The sequence below is a fragment of the Muntiacus reevesi genome, chromosome 2, assembly GCF_963930625.1.
Source record: "Muntiacus reevesi chromosome 2, mMunRee1.1, whole genome shotgun sequence".
Lineage (NCBI taxonomy): Eukaryota > Metazoa > Chordata > Mammalia > Artiodactyla > Cervidae > Muntiacus > Muntiacus reevesi.
In genome coordinates, this window is record NC_089250.1 from 148,319,272 (window position 1) to 148,340,033 (window position 20,762).

Genomic DNA, 20,762 nt, shown 5'->3' on the forward strand with positions numbered 1-20,762 from the left:
TTAATCCATTTTGAGTTTATTTTTGTGTATGGTGTTAGGAAGTGTTCTAGTTTCATTCTTTTACAAGTGGTTAACCAGTTTTCCCAGCACCACTTGTTAAAGAGATTGTCTTTTTTCCATTGTATATCCTTGCCTCCTTTGTCAAAGATAAGCCAAGCTAGAATTTTTAAAGAAACCTTTCCTTATTCTTCTTAGGCTTTTTCTCTCCCCTCCCCCACCTCAAAGCTTCTTTGAGCTTTGAGAAGCTCACCACTTGAGCTTCTAATGAGAAAGTTAATGTTTTTGCAAGCTGGTGGCATCTGACATGTAAAGATTCCACTGAGGATGTATTTCCAAATCCTTTACGACCTCAGGGAGTGGTGTGTAATTGTTGCTATAAAGTAAGGTGTGACAGTAACCTTGGGGATTTAACATCACTACAGGAAATTGAAGAGTAAATTCCTCTTAATAAAGCAGTGCGCAGCAAGATGCCAGGGAGCAAGAAATTAACTCACATGGCAGCTGTTGCTTAGGAGGCAAGAGAGAGTTCCACGACCAGGACCCATCCTGGGAGGCTCAAGATACTTTTTCTACCAACAGCCCCCTGCCCTGTTTCAGAAGTGGCCTTATGATATTCTGGATGAAAAATGCTGAAAGTAAAATGATTCCCCTGGCATAAGTAGCAGAGGCAGCAATCTGGGGAGGTGAGTATGGAGGCAGCAGGGAAGATAACACCCTTGAGAAGCAGAATCTTAGGCTAGGGCTTTCCTCTATGACTTGGTCTTTGAGGACTCAAATTATATCCCACCAGCCTCGACTTCCCCAGGACTAAGTCTAACATTAGAAAGCATGGTGACCTTTATTTCCCCAGCACCTGGAGAGAAAGATAATGTCTGTTGCCTTGAACATGGAGAAGTCTACAAGAAAGAAAATATGAGAAGCTTGGGCAGGGAGGCAGGACATCAATACAAATTACAGTATCAGTATAGTAGCCCTGCTGTTTGAAGCGCTTTCCATCGTGTTAGTTGTTAATGACTTCTTTTCATTAAAAACTGAGTGTAGACAACCTATCAAGTCAAAAGACAGTGAAAACACCACTCAAGCCGAGGGATGCTGCCCTGAAAGGACAGGGATGTAAGGTCCTGCTGGATACAGGACCTTTGTCAAAAGATTTAATGTGGTGAAAGACCCAAATTCAGGGAAGGTTGATATTAGCTGGAGTTGGTTGTAGCCATTGCTTTCCAGGGACTGTCACTCTCTTGATTATTTCTAATAACTCATGATTACTCATATTATCACTCCCCATTCAGACACCTGCATCTTCACCCCAACATCTTACTAGAGTCTGCCAATGGCTCCCCAAGATCCAACACTTCTCTTTTCCTAGCCCTGATGTCCCTTGCTGTCCTCCCCCAACCTCTTGGTTTTCTCCTGTTCTAAACTATATTAGAAGCAACAAAGGGTTGGGTATTAGTATAGCCTCTGTAGTCTGACCAGATATGGCTGAGTCACAATTCTGCTTTGTATAAGCAAGTTACTTCATCTCCTCCAGCCTTAGTCTTCTCATCTTTCAAATGAAAAAAAGGATTACTAAGAATGTTAAATAAGTCCAGGTATAGAAATCATTTAATAGAGTGACTGGTATAAAATCAGAGCTATGCATTTTTACCTATTTTCATTGCCAAGTACTTTTTGTATTGACTCTTGAATTGTTTTTTGACATTCTCCCTAAAAATATTTACCTACTTTATTCTCTCTCTTGATTTATCCAGCATATCCTTAACTCAGACTAAAGCTACTGAAACTTTCTTGACCTCTGTTTTCTCATCTGTAAAATGGAGACCAATAACAGCTATTCTCTCATGGTTTTGTCTTCCTGTGCCCAGGGGTCTCATCAATAACCCCCATCCCAAGCCCCAACTTGATGTCATGCCACCTCTTCCAGGAGAATCCAAATGCTACGGACAGCTCATCAATTTCCCTGAGTCATACTTGCCCTAGAATAAACAACCTAGTTTTATTTATTCATTTGAGTTTTAACTGCTCCTCATATGAAATTACTTCCTAGCTTTTAGTATCCTGGCCTTTCTCTTTTAAATGATATGATTGGTTCATATGTAACCAAAGACATGTGGAATACATTGTTCCATAAATGGTCAGCTCAGATAGAGCAATACTGTCTCTGATAGCCTTTATTTTTCACATTTTTTCTAAACTTTGCACATCTCAGAGTAAAGCACAGATCTCATTAAAGTTTTTACATGTCACCTTCTATTGTTTCCTCATCTTGAGTATCCTACCCATAAAAGCTGATATCCCTAACTCAAAAGGCAAGACCTCACTTAAATTTGCATTAAATATCACACTTAATGTGATGCACATTTAATGAGATGCAGACCTTCATTTCAGTTGGTGGGGATTTTTGTGAATACTAATCTTGTCAATCAACATATTAACTCCCAGCATTTTTCATCCATAAATGTAATGAACCCTCACCTTTCATATGTTAACCTAGATCCAGTGATAAAATAGTTTAGACAGGGCCAAGATATTACAGGTGGCACTAGTGGTAAAGAGCCTGCCTGCCAGTGCAGGAGACATAAGAGACGCAGATTCAATCCCTGGGGCGAGAAGATCCCCTGGAGGAGGGCATGACAACCTGCTCCAGTATTCTTGCCTGGAGAATCCCATGGACAGAGGAGCCTGGCGGGCTACAGTCTACAGGGTCACAAAGAGTCAGACATCACTGAAGCAATTTAGCATGCACACAAGATATTACAAACCTTCTTCCTATTTGTTAACCACCCAAAAAAAAAAAATCATTTTTGTTCTATTTTTTCAACCAATGATTCGTCTACCTAATTGTTCTTATATCTTGCCACAATCTCTCCATCCTGGGCCCAATTACTATATGACACAACTTGTTACTGTTCCTACTGGCTCTCAATACACCACATCATCATGTTTTCTTAAGGCAGTAACTAATCCACAGTTGTTTATAAACTTGAGCACTGGAGTCAGATAGACTCTGTTGAATTCAGCACCTACTACTTACTAGTTGTATGACTGTAGGCAGGTTATATAAGCATTCTGTCCAAAAGTCACAAAGGAAGAAACTGAAATGAGCAGGGAATACCCTATTTTATAGGGCTAATGTGGTATCTGTGTGGATAGAATATGATAAAGTATATCAAGTACTTATAAGAAGCCACTTGCATACAATAAGGACTCTATGAATGTTAGCTCTTTTAACATCTATAAACATTACAACTTCACTGAAGAGGATAAACGAAAAAATGAGATTAGATCAGATCTTCAGATTATCAGAGATCATCATATTCTTAGATTAATGTTTAGATCAGATTAGATCTGATCAGATCTTTGCTGATTTCTACCATGCTTGTAGACTTTATGTCTATATTCCTTTCCTTAATAGCCCTGGTCTCTATTTGTAATCACTCATGGGTTGTTGTGATTAATTATTAGGCTGTGCCAGGGCTTAGCTGCAGCATGCAAGATCTTTAGTTGCGGCATGTGGGGCTAGTTCCCTGACCAGGGATCGAACCCTGGGCTCCTGTATGGGGAGCCTGGAGTCATACGCACTGGACCACCAGGGAAGTTCCTATTGTGCTTATTTAATTGCAGTTATCTTCCTCCATGTCAGCTGGGCTCAGCCCTGGCTCTCCAAGTACCTTGTGTAGTGTCAGGCAGGTGTTCAATGTATATCTGTTAAATGAATGATCACTGTGTAATTTGTACTAATGATGATGGAGGTACAGAGAAGAATCAGCAATAGTCATCATTAACCACCTATGAGGGCTAATTTCCCCATCCACCAAGCCTATCACATGACTCTGTGCAGGATAGCTGGTTCTGATTAAAGAATAGCTCAGACAATGCATTTTACTGCTGTTTTGAGGAGGCTGTCATCAGAACTCACTGCATCACAATTTGGCTTTTTGTCCAGACCTCATGAATGTGTATGCTCACAAATACCAGAAAGAGACATTAGAAAGAGTGAATCTGACCCCCAGAATCAGAGCTGGTCTTTATTTAGAGCTGGGAGACCTGGGGAGAGCAGATGCAAAGGTAGGAACATAAAGTCCTGAGAAGGAGACATAAGCCAAGGTAAAGGGAGACATTATATTAAGGAGAGAAGAGGAGAGGGTATGAACAGTGTGCAGGCGCCGTTCATCGCTAGCAGGCAGAGGGAGATTGGCATTGTGTGTGATTAGGTGTCTAGTGTCTGAGTGTGACCAGCTTCAGATTGAAATGAGAGCCAAGTCTTGACCTCCTGAGTTCCTACATCTGTATGATCTTGAGCAAGTCATTTGGTTTCTATCCATTTTTTAATCAACACAATGAGAGAAATAATATAAACCTCACAGCTACAGAGATAAAATTACTTCACTGAATGAAATAGCTTACCCATCAAATGATGAAAGTGGATTCACATATTGGTTGCTTGGTGGTGATCCTTCCTATAGAAACGTGAAAGTCCCTGAAGCAGCACATCTAGAGAAAGATGGAACTAGGTATCTACTGAAAACTAGTCTAGAGCTAACCCTACGAGGAACATAGAGAGCAGAATCAGGGAAAGTCACTATTGAAAACCATCTGAAAGATCATTTAGCTATTATTTCCCCCTATGTGCTGATTATAACAATCACAAAGCTGAAACAAAAATTCCAGACTTCTCATAAGGAAGTAAGGTGTCATCTGCAGGGCAGGAGCCTAGATATTGATGTTAACAAGAGTACCAGGTGGTTCTTGTGATAAGATGAACTTAGTAGATCCTGCCTTTGATAAATTACCTTTGATAATTACTTGACGTTAAGCTTTCTCTAGTCAAAGTGTGGCCCTTAAATCAGCAGCATCAGTATCACCTGAAGAGTGGAGAAATTTGTAGAATCTCAGATCCCACCCAGACGTACTTCACAGAAATTTACAGTTTAACAAGCCTCCAGGTGGGTTGTACGCATGTTAAATTGTAGCTGCGCCCGCCTAAGATACCTCCACCTCCTCTTGGACCCAGTCAGAAGCAGGGGCATCTCTTTGCCAGGAAAGTTTTTGCTACCTCCTGGCACTTCCAACTGTTTCAAATAGAGCAGCCACAACCCTCCCTGCAGAGTCAACATCACTGAGAGTGTTTTGGAGTCTGAGACAAAGGTTGCACCGTGGGCTGATAAAAGCTGACAATTTCAGACACCTACAATTGGTAGGTAGTAACTCTCTTCTACAGTATTAATCCTTGGATCAAAAAGGTGTTTGTGTTTCCAGTTTGGGGGGGATTTTAAAAATATGGTAAAAAACATATAATGCAAATTCGCCGTCTTAACCAGTTTTAAGTATACAGTTGAGTAGTGTTAACTCTGTTGTCATGCAACAGAGTTCTAGAACTCTCTGCATCTTGCAAAATTGAAATGCTAAAGCTCAATGAACAGCACTTCCGTTTCCCGTCTCCGGCCACCTGACAATGAACTGCAGGTACCTTCCAAAGGCATACAGCCCAGCGACACCTTGATGGCAGTCTTGGGAGGCCCCATGTTATATATTGTGTGCCATTTTAGGATACTAAGTTTTGGGGAATTCCCCGCTGTTTCAGTGGTTAGAACTTGACACTTTCACTCCTGAGGCCTTGGGCTCAATCTCTTATAGGGGAACTAAGATCCTGCAAGCTGCATGGCACAGCAGAATAAAGAAAAAAAAAAAAGACATATTTGTGGTAATTTGTTATGCAACCACATAAATCAAGTACATCTGTGGAGTGTTTGCTTTTTGGAGTAATACTTAGAAACTGTGTAAACGTCCCATTTTCTAATTTTTTATGTAATGATTTTATTATCTTATTTACATGAATGTTGAAAAAATTATTTCTTTTTGGTTTAATTTTGTTGAAGTATAGTTGATTTACAATATTATGATACTTTTAGGTGTAAGTGATTCAGTTATATATATATATTTTTTTTTCAGAATATTCTCCATTATAGCTTATTATAAGATATTGAATATAGTTCCCTGTGTTATACAGTGAATACCTGTTGTTTATCTACTGTATGTACAGAAGTTTTTATCTGTTAATCCAAGACTCTCAATTTATCCCTCACCCCTTCCCCCTTTGGTGACTGTACGTTTGTTTTCTATGTCTGTGAGTCTGTCTCTGTGTTGAACATAGATTTATTTGTATTATTTTTAGATTCTACATATAAGTGATAACATGTGTCTTTCTCTGCTGACTTAATTCATTAAGTATAATATTCTCCAGGTCCATCCACGGTGCTGGAAATAACAATATTTCATTATTTTTATGGCTGAGTAATAGTCCATGAAACCCCACTCCAGTATTCTTGCCTGGAAATCCCACGGACAGAAGAGTCTGATGGGCTACAGTCCATGGGGTCACAAGAGTTGGACATGACTTAGCAACTCAACAACAAAAATATTCCATCATAGGGAAAGGGAAAGGAAAGGGAAGTCACTCAGTCATGCCCGACTCTTTGCGACCCCATAGACAGTAGCCTGCACCAAGCTCCTCCGTCCATGGGATTTTCTAGGCAAGAATACTGGAGTGGGTTGCCGTTTCCTTCTCCAGGGAATCTTCCCAACCCAGGGATCAAACCCAGGTCTCCCGCATTGTAGACAGACACTTTACCATCTGAGCCACCAGGGAAGTCCCATTCCATCATATATGTATGTATATATATGTATACATATATATATATATATATATGCCACATCCTCTTAGCCAATTGTCTCTTGATGAGTTTTATCTTCTCTGTACCACAGTCATTATTACAAATTGCGTGGTGATCATTGAGACCTATGAGAGGTCTCAAAGCTCCATTTCCCTTGAGTTCCTGCCCTGCCCCAAAGGAGGTGATTCCAGAAGCACGTGAGGCCCTTGCCATCACAGGGAACCTGTGTAGGGTCCACAGTTCAGCCTAGAAGTAGCCCAAGATTGCATCCCTTTCTCTGATGTGTTCATTCCAGATCTAAGTGTAAGCCTGTGGTGTGGAGTAGATGGGGGCTGGGGTGCTGTGGCTGCAAGAATTGAGGTGGCTGTCCCGTCACCTGGGATCAGGGCTGTCCGCCGCAGACTTCTCCCGGGACCTGTCTGCCCCAGGCCCAGCACCACGCTGTGGCGTGGAGTGGGTGTCTCCAGGGCGCTCTCCCAGGGAGCGGATTGCTGAGTTCTGCCCAGGGCCTGTCTGCACGGAGCCCCTCGCATCCCTGTGGCCCTCTGTGGTGAGCACGTGGCCCGTGTCTCCCGCAGCGGGACTCGCTGCCACCCTGCCCGCGTGCGTGGACAGTGGGCTCCGGCCCTCCCTGCTCACACCCCAGGCCCTCTGGGTCGTCTCTGAGGAGCTGGACTGAGTCCTCTCCTAGGGCTTGTGACTCAGCGCTTGGCCACTTCTGTGCTGCCGCCTGCCTGGTATGCACGCCGACAGTGTCTTCCCGCCCAACTTGCTGCCCCCGTGTGTGTGCTAACCACGGTCTCCACGACCCCACCTGGATCCACTCCAGGTGTCCCTGTCCGTCTCTCTGCAGCTGGACCAAATCTTTCCCCTGATCTCCCTCCGGGCTGTGATGTGGAATGAGAAGGCCGGGATGTTTGCCTGTTTGGATTGGGAAGTGTGGTGAAGAGGCAGCTTCAAGTGCGAGGCTTCTTTTGCCCTGATTCTTGGCAAGCCAGCATGGGGACACTCCTTGCAAGTAGAGTCTAGGCTTCTCCAGCCCTTCTGCTGGTTTTACTGTATTTCCCAGCAGGCAAGGGGGCTGGCCTTCTCTGTACAGGATCCCCGGACTGGGAGGCCTGGACTCTGGGTCTATTTGTTCCCTGCCCGAGGTAAGGGTCCACCTGTGTGCACCTTCTATTTCTTACAGATCCCTGCTAAGGGTGCCAGTCCTGACCTGATGCCTTTTTCGCCATCCTACCTGGTTATGTGAAGGTCATTCTTTTTAGTTTTGGCTGCATAGGGGATCTTCTGCCAGGTTCGTTAGTTTTTTGGGAGAATTGTTCTATATGTACATGTATTTTTGATGTATTTGGTGGGGGAGGTAAACTCCATGCCCTCCTACTCTGCTATCTTGACCCCCTCTCCTAGTCTATGTTCTTAATTGCCAATTTTCAGTGTGGAATTGGTAGTCATCTCCAATGGCAGTAACTGGCTATTTCCTTTTATGGTTACTATGGACTCATGGGTTTTTAATCCACTAAATATACTGTAAATAGTTAATCATTCTTTTTGTTCCACATAGTTTTTGAAGCATCATATCGCTTACTTAATTTGCATGATACATTTATTTAAAAAAAAACCAGTAATTGTGCATTTTGTAAATGAAACAAAAGGTCTTGTACTAATTTCTCTTCTTAGAAGAGAATGATGTATGTTTTCTGTTATTTAGAAACTTCAAGATTCTGGGCTCCATTTGACCTTCCAGAACTCCTCTAAATACAGGCAGACTTTTGGCTGATTCAGACGTGAATCTGGCTATTTTGCATTTGGTAATGCAATCCTTAGTGTTGTCTTTTGAGGAATGTGAATAACTGTGATCAGATCATCTATAACAAATCTACAGGTTAGAAGTTCTTTCAACATTTGTTTCTTACAGCAAAAACATTCCTACCTAGTTTGATGAAGCATAGCTTCACTTTCAAACACACAGCAAGTTGAGGACTGATTCCTGTAGTACTGAACTTTCCAGTGTTTTCTTTTCATAAGAGAGCCTCATTCTCAAGCCTATTCTATTGTTAAACTAAGAAAACATTCACTTCTAGTTTCCATGACAGTGGAAAGTAAACACTCTACAGGCTCAGAAGAGAGAAGTTTCCAAAGAGATCTGAGAAGTGCTTAGAAAATAGAGAATATATATACACATATACACACACTATCTTCATAAAATGTAAGGTCATTAAGAAAATGGAAAAGGACATTCTTGTGACGTTTAAGAGATTTGTACTTTTTTTTTCTCTGAAGTGTAAAGAAGTTTGGAGACCCAAAGAGCTCAGCAATGCCCCCACTGTTGTCCAACTCTTCTAAGAAAGAGTAGAAATGGTAGAAGTTATCTTGAGCTGTGATCTAGGAATCTTAGCCTGAGCCTTGGATTCCTATTTCTAGTTTTGTATTCCTCTTTTTATAGTACAAGATTATCTTCTCTTCCCTGTTCATTTTCATCAGCCCACATGGAAATTATTTTGATACACCTGTCAAAATAGTAAAGCAAACAGAATTTACTGTGGAATGATAGAGCATTAGAACTGAAAGAGTTCTAATAAATCCATGAGTCAAATACTTAATTCCTATTGGTGTTTTAACAAAAAATGAGTGAAGCAGCTTAGTTTATTTTATGGTGGTCACTTAAATTATATTACTTCATTGCCTACCTACACATATGAAAGTGTTCTTTACTCCAGAGACATGCTGAATCTGACTTTTCTTGAAACATGTGGTCACTCAGACCTGCTTTAATTTTCTTTCTTTGAAATGACTTCTGGGAAAAGAGCCAAAATACCTTCCCTTGTATTAAATGACCATAGATGGGCAACCTCAGAGTCTAGGAGACAATCAAGGCAGAAGATATGATAAACCTTCCTTCCAATGCCTTCCTCCAGGGGACCTTCCCAACCCAGGGATCAAACCCAGGTCTCCCACATTGCAGGCAGATTCTTTGTATAGGAATATAGGAAAAGTAAAGGTAGCAGCAGCTTCTTCTTAACTCAGAAAAGTATAAAAATAGAGCCAGAAATCCAATATGAATATAAGAAGGCCAGATTTTAAAATGTTGACAAGTATTTCACTTTTTAAAGACACTGGATAGGCTAATACTGCACAAACTGGATCCCACCCAAGGGAAGTTAACTAGCCATCTGATTTAATTTGTAGGTTATTGTTCCATTTCTGGAAAGGAAATGTCCTAAACCAGTTAACTACAAAACTTTGAGCAGAACCTACTTCTCCAAACTCTTCCTACAGGAAAGTATGTGAATACAAACAACCGCATCAAAGGAAACAGCGTGAACTGTAAACTGCGTCCCCCTGGACTCTAAATCTTGCTGATGATTTGTTCCTTCACTTTTGTTGTTGTTGTTGTTCTGAGAGGCAATCTGGTCAATCATGGAGCAGAGCTTTTATTCTGTTTTTAAACTTTAATGTTGGTTAAAAAATAATAATGCATCTTTAAGGCATGTATTATGGTGGTAAATATTTAAAGTCTCATAAATCCACCATGCTGGAGATTCCCAAGTCAATAAAAATGAAGAGCAACACTGGAGTGTGCATATCCCCTTTGGAAGGGTTATCTGAGGATGGACTGTACTCTCTCCAAATCTTCTTTTCCCTTTGCCTTAGGTCAGAATTCCTCGTTTTTCTAGGTAGAAGCAATTTTGAATGTTCATGAGAAAGCCTCCTGCCATTTAAAATTCTCCCCAATTTATGGATTTTTTTTTCATGATGAAACATAGTAGGTGAGGCATCTGAAATATAATCCACAGGAAAGATGTATACTCATCAATTGCATTTTCCCTTATCCTTTTCATCTGGACTGAAGGACACTCACAAAACCTTTCTGCCTCTTTTTAACACACTGATCTGTATATAAGTTATGGTTTACTTCCATTATATCTTGACTTAAGTTAAAATGAATGTTGCATATATATTATATAAACATACAGATATGATTTATGTATAGCTCATATACTTGCCTATTTTGTTTGTAAACATATGAGATATTTAATACATATTTATATATCTTGCTCTGATTTTCCTGTATAGCATGCACGCCTGTGTGTCTTCTGTAGCATTTCTTCAGTACCAGTGTGAACTGTGGTGGTTGTGAACTCTGTTCATGGGGATTCTCCAGGCAAGAACACTGGATTGGGTTGCCATGCCTTCCTCCAGGGTACCTTCCCAACCCAGGGATCGAACCCAGGTCTCCCACATTGCAGGCAGATTCTTTACTAACCGAGCCTCCATGGAAGCCCAAGAATACTGGAGTGGGTAGCTTATCCCTTCTCCAGGGGATCTTCCTGACCCAGGAATCAAGCTGGGGTCTCCTGCATTGTAGATGGATTCTTTACCAACTGAGCTCCCAGGGAAGCCCAAGTCTATGAGATATTTAATATGTATTTATATAGTTTGCTCTAGTTTACCTGTAGAGAGTGCATGTCCATGGGTCTTTTGTAGTATTTCTCCAGTACCAGTGTGAACTCTGATGGCTGTGGGGTACACTTAAGGAAGGGATATTCCTTTCTGGCCTATTGACCTTCATACATGGTTCTGTACATACTTAGAATCTTCTTGGAAGGTAAAGTTGCTAGAAAAGATAACAGAAGGAAATATAATTGTTGCAGACAACTTTTGAGATATCTGTGAAACTTATAGACACCATCTTCTTTGAAAAAAACAGTCCTACCACACCCTGAGTCCACCTCATCTACCAACAGGGATGAACAGTTGCAGCCATATACACTGGCCATGAGTGGATATTGAACCAAGCTATTAGAGAATTTATCACTTTGGAATTCTGAAGTATGCTTACTTCAATAGTAATTGTATATACTTGGGATCTGTACAGCATTTTTCTCCACCATGGAGACGGAGGAGAGAGAATAATGAAGCAGACACACAGAAGCACAGACCAGAGACCCAAATGTGAAGCTGAGAAGCTGCTCCAGCTTGGTTTATGATATATTTTCCATTCCATGTTTTAGTTCTTTGCTTAGGCCAGCAATATTCTTTGTCCTTGAGCTTTGTGAGATAATCCCTTTATCTTTAACACATAAGCACAAAGTCTATTAATTTGCTTGAACTTCCTTGAAATCACTTTTCATTTGCAACCAAAAATACATTAGGCAGAAATTATTGTACATACTATATTTTATTTTTTAGGCCATGAAGACTATAGACTGTCGTTGCAGGTATTCATATCTGAATTTGAAAAGTATTCAGAACCTTGCCCTTTCAAAAATGGTATGAATTTAAGAAGAGGTGAAAATATGCTGGGAATGAACATGATATCAATTAATATTTATATACCAATGTGTGGCTTAAAAAAACTGTTTAACTCTCCCTGAGTCTCCATTTTAATTCTTAAGTGTTCAAAATAGTTATTTCCATTATATAGTGGAGAACATCATGGCTCAAGGATGTTATGTGAATCCCACTGCATCATAGCTGCCTCTGCGCAGGGTCTGATACAGAGAGAGGGTCGACATACACTGAGCAAATGTCTAGCAAGCATTCTGTATATTAGGTAGTTTATTGCCTTTTTCAGGACGGGGGAGGGTCAGAGGTAAGATGATATTACTCATTGGTTTTATTGGCAGAGAGTCAGTTGGATGCAAGAAATACACAAAGTAGCAAAGAAAGATTTTTTTTTTAATCTTGTAGTGCATATCTATTTGTAAATCAATAACTAATCAAATAATTAAATAAAATGTAAAAATTCATTTTTCAATTACTTGGTACAAGGTCCTGTGTGCAGAAAACCACTTTAATAGTCACAGAAAATGGTAAAACATACATGGCAGCATAGGTTAAACAACATAGCTGAAGACAGAAGTAAGAAGTTACCCTACTTCAGATACATATATATCCTTCAATGCACATAGCGTTTTAAGTGTAAATTCAGGTCTACTCAAACAAAACTTTTCAAAATAGTGTTAAGTCTATTCATTGCATATGCTTAGATCTGTCCTTACACAGAATTGGCCAGTGAATGCATTTTCTGGGAAATCCAGTGTTCATGTATCTTCTTTATTGTAAGGGATAAATTAACAACTGTGTGCATGTGAATGAGGGTGGGCCTTTTCTGGCAATGTGGCTTCGGCTCTGAGAATCCATGTATGCTTTTTGGAAGTCTCCTTTTTGATGTGTGGACTCCATGTGCTTCAGCCAGCCAGACATTCATTTCTCTGAAAATACAACAAAATACGGAAAGTAGCTGGTTATGTTTGAGCAGTGTGGAAAATACAGTGGGTACTTAAGTATTCAATAAGAGCAGGTTTAATCCAAAAGTAACAGGAAAAACAGAAACAAGGGAAAACAACAATTAAAAAAAAAAAGCCCAAAGCACAAGAAGGAATGAATGAGGGAATATTATCTAATCTATGATGTCTTCCAAATAGTAAATACGACTGAGAGTCCAGGAATTTGAGTTAATGATCTCTGTTTCCCACCACACATACACACCCCGCTAAGAACTCAGCGTGAGTATGAACATGTGTGTTCTTTGAAACATGGCTAACTTATAAATTGCAGGGGCTCTGACTGTGGGAGATACATGGTAGTAGGAATAATGGTAGGAATAAAGGCAGGAATAATGTCCAAGGATCCCATCAAGCTGACTGGATATGGCTTAGAAGAGGAGTAGGGCAGAAAATGCAGAGTGAGAAAACCCTCCATTTCCTGGGCAAACACAGATTCTCTCATAGTGGAGGGCCTGAATTAGAAATTGATGTCTTTGAAGGTGTTTTTCTAAAACCAAGCCCTCTACCTATTTGCAGTTGAGAGATTAATGGACTCTAGAAAATAAAGTTAAGGATCCCATTAGATGAAGTGATACAGCTTGACATAAAACATCTCTCAGTCAGGATTAATCTTGTCCCATAGGTTTGTGGTACTTTGCATTTATGTTATGAAATTTATCATAATCTGCCATGTATTATGGAGAAAGAAATGGCAACCCACTCCAGTATTCTTGCCTGGAGAATTGCAGGGATGGAGGAGCCTGGTGGGCTGCCGTGTATGGGGTCGCACAGAGTCAGACACGACTGAAGCGATGTAGCAGCCGCAGCAGCAGCAACCATGCATTATATACAAAAATGGAACTTTGAGAGACCATGCTGTATCCTGCACTTTCTTATATTGTCTCATTATTAGTGACTCATAATACAGGATATCCTGTTTTATAATTTGTATTTTACAGAGGAAAAAATTGAAGTGTGAGAGGTTAAATAATTAGATTTCCTTCCAAACTTTAATTCAAAGGTGTCCATTCCCACTGTTCTGCATATGCACACCTATCTAGAGAGAGAGACAGTTCACATCTTTGTCAGTTTAATGAATTATTGTGCGAAGTAGATGCTCAATAAGTCTTGAGAAATTGACTCCAGTGAATACACAGCAACTAAGTGTACCATTTTTCAAGCATAAGACTCAAATTATAAACTTTAGAAGCTTTATTCAAATTGCAATGCAGCAATGAACATCAAATTTGGATCAGTTCATTTTTGAAGAATAGAAAAATTTCTGAAAGTTCACAAGAGAAATAATTTTTCACAACTTCTCAATATTTAAATCAAGAATGAACTTGCCTTATAGATTAACAGGTGGAATATGTTCCTAGTCACTCTGATAAATTTTTGAAATGTTTATCTGTCTCAAATTCCCTTTATCTCTGATCCTAACACCAATGGAATGCCTACCACTTCCACTGTTGGAGCTAATGCCTTATGTAAAATTGTAGTCATCCAAAGACTTCAATTAAATTGCTCTTCTGCACTAGGAATAAATAAAACATAAGCTTCCATTTTTTTCAGGCAAGGATACTGGAGTGGGTTGCCATTTCCTTCTCCAGGGTATCTTCCTTACCCAGGGATTGAATCTGTGCCTCTTGCATTGCAGGTGGATTCTTTACTGTCTGAGCCACTAGGAAAGCTCCACAGTAACACACATACACATAAATCAAAAGATTAATCTACACTAAAGAAGATCCAAGGATCAAAGGAATTCTACATGCAGATTTGGAGGGGAGAAGAGTGGAAGGTTTAGACACCAAAGAGAAACTTCTGAACCTCATGATGTTGCCCAAGGCTGGCTCTGAATTAGCATTACATTTACGATGTCTGAATGACATAACTAAATAGAATCTAAACCAATATGACTAACATAAATGGTGTTCTGTGCCTCCTATGTAATATAATCAGAGTGCTAGACCAGGCGTGTCTCCAGGGCTAGAAGACCTGTTGGGTTCCTGAGTTATCTTTGGGCTGGAGAATCTATTGAGAAATAAAGTTTTGGAGGTTAATAAGAACTGGGACCCTCAATGTTTCAGTATTCAGCAAGTCTGCTTTGCAACTGATATCCTAGGAAAGGTCATAAACAAAGAAAAATTTTGAAAGTTGTGAGAGAGAGGAAATAAAGGAAGATACAAGAATAGCCCTGAATTTGAGACATAATCTAATTTGGTACAGACAGAGAATGAGAGGTGTAAAAAATATTGGGACAGCACCTTAAAATTGCAGAATTCTTTTATGTTTCTTCATTGGATGTTTGAAAGAACCTCAAGAGAAAACTATTGTTATGGCAGAAAACTAGATCCAGAGAAGTCAAATTCACCCAAGACAAACAGCTAGAACTGGTAACCCCAAATACACTTTCCCCTCCTGGGTCTACATCTCATATTTCTGGTGGCGTATGCTTGCTGCTGCATAGGAATGAAGAACATAGAACATTCTGTAATGTAGGTGCTCATTCTGTCATGTGAAACATAGAAAGGACTAAAGTAGTCAAGACTGTCTACCAGGAAAAAGTGAGATTTGAGTTGACTTGTGTGGAAACTGGGGTCAGAGGAGGGGATGGTTGAGAGTGGGGCTTTAAAACTACACTGCTTGAATTTTTAGCTTCACCACTGCCAATTTGTAGCTATATGAACTTGGCAGATTAATTAACTTCTTTGTACCTCAGATTTCTCATCAGTAAAGTGTGGATAACTGCTGTTTGCAAAAATGGCTTAAGATTGCTAAGTGTATAGATTAGTTTCTGACATTGCAAATGCTCCAAAAATAATAGCACCATTGCTGATCTCTAAAGAGAGAGGCAACTCCTGAAGGAAAGTGTTTGTTTATCCACCCACCCAATTCTATAGTATTTATTGAGAGTCCCCCTGAAGGATTTCCCAAGTGGTGCTAGTGGTAAAGAACCCACCTGCCAATGCAGAAGACATAAGAGATGCAGGTTCTATCCCTTGATCAGGAAGATACCCTGGAGGAGAGCGTGGGAACCCACTGGAGTGGGTTGGAGTGGAGAATCCCATGGACAGGGGAGCCTGGTGGGCTACAGTCCATAGGGTGTCAAAAAGTCAGGCACGACTGAAGAGACTTAGCGTGCATGCACGCATGCCCTTGAAGGGTGGAAAAGCACTGTCCATGGTACTTTACTTAATCTAGGTAAGGTTAGGATTGTGTTGCTTGCATGTTCAGTCATGTCTGACTCTTTACGGCTCAAGAACCCACCAGGCTCTTCTGTCCATGGGATTGTTCAGGCAAGAATACTGCCATTTCCTATTCCAGGGGATCTTCCCAACCCAGGGATCGAACTTGTTTTTCATGTGTCTCCTGCAATGACATTTGGTTTCTTTACCACTGCACCACCTGGGAAGCTCCGAGGTTAGGGTTTGAGGAGGAAATAGCATGAGCAAGGTTAAGAAGATCACAGGCAAAGGGTGGGCCCTGTTCTAGTTGCTTTATTTACTTAACGCAACAATAACACAGAGTGTGTATTAGTCTCACAATTTGGAAACCGAGGCACAAGATAATTTAAAAACTTACCTAAGATCAAACAGCTATTAAGTGAAAATCTAGGACTCAAACCCAGGTTGTCTTGTTCCATAAACTGCACTCCCCATCCTTAGATTGCCACAGCCAAAGGACCTCTAGGATATGGTACTGGCTCATAAACAGGCTACCTAATATAGTGTGATTTAAATCTTGATTTTAGTCTTTGATTTTCTAACTAGACTGCTCCCATCCCTGCCCTCATGAGTATTCACTGTATGACATTCCACTATCTAGGATAAGGCAGAGCATCAGTGCACAATGTTGTAATGGATAAACCAAATTTTGTTTCTTCAGCAATCAGAGAGGAGACACAGCTGTCATAAGTGTAAAACCTTGGCATGTCAGAGTTAAAGTGGACTCAGATAATATATACTCCTTTTTCTTCTTTTAACATGAGAACTAAGTTCCCAGTAGATAAAGGAACTTATTCAAGATTATGTGGCAAGCTAATGATGCAAATTTGGTGAGAGCCCATGTTTTGTGACTTGTGTACCAAGACATTTCCCCACAGGGCAGAGTCAGATATCCTACACTACTTTAAGCCTTAATCCTAAGTTTCACTGTTAGAGAAAAAAGAACTGTATCATCCATCAATTTTACTTTTGGGTATGTATTCAAAAGAATTGAAAGCAAGGTCTCAAAGGGATATTTGGGGTTTTATTTTTGTTTGTTTGTTTTTTTCATTTTTATTAGTTGGGGGCTAATTACTTTACAATATTTCAGTGGGTTTTGTCATACATTGACATGAATCAGCCATGGAGTTACATGTATTCCCCATCCCGATCCCCCCTCCCACCTGCCTCTCTACCCGCTCCCTCTGGGTCTTCCCAGTGCACCAGGCCCGAGCACTTGTCTCATGCATCCCACCTGGGCTGGTGATCTGTTTCACCATAGATAATATACATGTTTCGATGCTGTTCTCTCAAAACATCCCACCCTCGCCTTCTCCCACAGAGTCCAAAAGTCTGTTCTGTACATGTGTGTCTCTTTTTCTGTTTTGCATATAGGGTTATCATTACCATCTTTCTAAATCCCATATATATGTGTTAGTATACTGTAATGTTCTTTATCTTTCTGGCTTACTTCACTCTGTATAATGGGCTCCAGTTTCATCCATCTCATTAGAACTGATTCAAATGAATTCTTTTTAATGGCTGAGTAATATTCCACGGTGTATATGTACAACAGCTTCTTTATCCATTCGTCTGCTGATGGGCATCTAGGTTGCTTCCATGTCCTGGCTATTATAAACAGTGCTGCGATGAACATTGGGGTGCATGTGTCTCTGTCAGATCTGGTTTCCTCAGTGTGTATGCCCAGAAGTGGGATTGCTGGGTCATATGGCAGTTCTATTTCCAGTTTTTTAAGAAATCTCCACACTGTTCTCCATAGCGGCTGTACTAGTTTGCATTCCCACCAACAGTGTAAGAGGGTTCCCTTTTCTCCACACCCTCTCCAGCATTTATTGCTTGTAGACTTTTGAATAGCAGCCATCCTGACTGGCGTGTAATGGTGCCTCATTGAGGTTTTGATTTGCATTTCTCTGATAATGAGTGATGTGGAGCATCTTTTCATGTGTTTGTTAGCCATCTGTATGTCTTCTTTGGAGAAATGTCTGTTTAGTTCTTTGGCCCATTTTTTGATTGGGTCACTTATTTTTCTGGAATTGAGCTGCAGGCGTTGCTTGTATATTTTTGAGATTAATCCTTTGTCTGTTGCTTCGTTTGCTATTATTTTCTCCCAATCTGAGGGCTGTCTTTTCACCTTGCTTATAGTTTCCTTTGTTGTACAAAAGCTTTTAAGTTTCATTAGGTTCCATTTGTTTATTTTTGCTTTTATTTCCAATATTCTGGGATGTGGGTCATAGAGGATCCTGCTGTGATTTATGTTGGAGAGTGTTTTGCCTATGTTCTCCTCTAGGAGTTTTATAGTTTCTGGTCTTACATTTAGATCTTTAATCCAGGGGATATTTGCTATATCTATTTTTTATAGCAGTGTTATTTTCAATAATCAAAAGATAGAAGCAGTGCAAATATCCATGGATATGTGATGGAAAAACAAAATGTGATGTATACATACAATTGAAGGAAATTCTGACATGTGCTATTATACAACGTGGATGAACTCTGAAGGTGTTATGCTATGTCAAAGAAGTCAGTCACAGAAAGACAAATATTATACAATTCCGTTTATATGAAGTACTTAAAAGTGGTCAAATTCATAGAGACAGAAAGAATCATGGTTGCCAGGGACATGAGTGAAGACGTAATGTGGAGTTACTGTTTAATAGATAGAGTTTAAGTTTTGCAAAATGCAAAATGTTCATCCTGGATAGATGTTGGTAAAACTTACACAATAATGTGGATATACTTAATGCCACAGAACTGTTCATTTAAAAAGGACTGGGATGGTAAGTTTTATGTTATATATGTTTTGCCACAATTGAAAAAAAAAAAAAAAAAAAAGACTAGGAACTCCAAAAATGTTAAGGCAGCTTAAAGTTAACACGTTTCAAGAGTGTAGCCATAGTCTTCTATAAGAATTCTGGGTTTGTCCTGATATCTTACCTTGATTGCATTCAATTACATCACAGAAACAAAGATTCTATGTTGAAAGAACTATGGAAAGTAATTCAACATCTGTAGATTACATCTACGTTTGGTCATCTCTAGCCTAAAGCTAATATGTTACCTTTTAACAAATATCTACAGGCTTTCAAAGGTATTTTTTCCATTAACTGGAAGTCACTCCTTCTCTTTTGAAATGCACTCTTGGGAAAAAGATACAAACAAACATACAAAACCATATTGTCTGTTCAAAACCCCTCAAAATGCTACTTAAAGCCTTCCAAATCTTTTCAGAGACACCAGAAACATTCACAATTACTTGCCCCAGAACAGGGCACTCTCAGCCTGCCCTGTGCCTGCATTAATCTTTTAATTTATTATCGGCATGTTTGCTTCAATAATTACACTGTGTGCTCTCTCAAAGTAGGTATTATCTTTCATGTCTGTATCTCTTGCATTTAGAATATTATACCTCATAGAATTAGTCTTAGCAAATTCATTGAGTGACTATATGAAGGAAAATAAATTCTGAGGCTGGGCATTGCATGTCTCCTTAACGTCTGGCACTCACAGTGCTTTAAAAGCTCTTGTCCCTTGAATCAACCCACTAGGGCAGTTGAAATTGTCTTTGACATCTAATAAACCCAGTATCCTGCCCTGGGCTCACTCAGAGCTGCCTTCAAATATGTAAAAATGTCAAGAAAGATGGCTTGCCCTTCTGGAAGAGGATGGCTAAGTGCATAATTAAAAATTGATACAACTTTTTCATTGACTCAACAGTATTTGGCTGTTTCTCTCCCTGTAGCATATAAATGGAGCTGAACACAGAAAATTGATTGGTTCTCAATTGTTGGCATCCTCTTCCCTCCTCTATGCTGGAGGTAACAGAGACCTTGATTTCTATCTCTCCACTTTTGGAATGAATCCCGCAGTTACTGGTTTGCAATATCTCTGCTCAAGCACAATCTTATTCTGTACATGTGTCATGAGATGTGAGGTTTCTAGACAAGTATTATGTTATTGACAAGCCTCAAAGAGATGGGCAAGCTTCTCAGTGGACAAGGTAGAAAAAGGACAGTTTTCTGTCCAGGTGGCCCTAATTTTTTGCAAATAGGTGTTTTTATAGTTTGAAACTGGTCAATCAGATGCTGGAAATGGAAATCCCAATCATATAAAAATGTCGTAAAGGTGGGATCATTTAGGCATAGACACTGTTTTTAAGGGGCTTCCCAGGTGGAAGTAGTGATAAGTCACACTCCTGATTCCACTTATGTTTTCTTCTTCCAGACCAGGTTTTTACCTACCAAATTCTTTTTAAAAATAATATTTTTAGCTCTTGGAATACTCTAAGCTAGATAGGCAGGGAAATGGAAAATAAGGGGTGGGACACAATAAATCATTACAATGAAAAAGTAATATTGGAATTAATTGAAGAGGTTGGAACCTGGCCCATGGGATTCAGCCAGTGAGCTTTACATTCATTGTCAGCATGGGGTTTCTTTCCTTCCTGCCTTCCTTCCTCCCCTCCTTTCTTATTTTCCTCCTTCCCTTCCTTCCTTCCTTTGGCGTTTTCTCTTGATCACATTTTTTGGGGGGTCTATGTGTGTTTTAAATATCCTTCAGGCATGAGTTATCCGTGTTCATCTCATGCTGTTTGT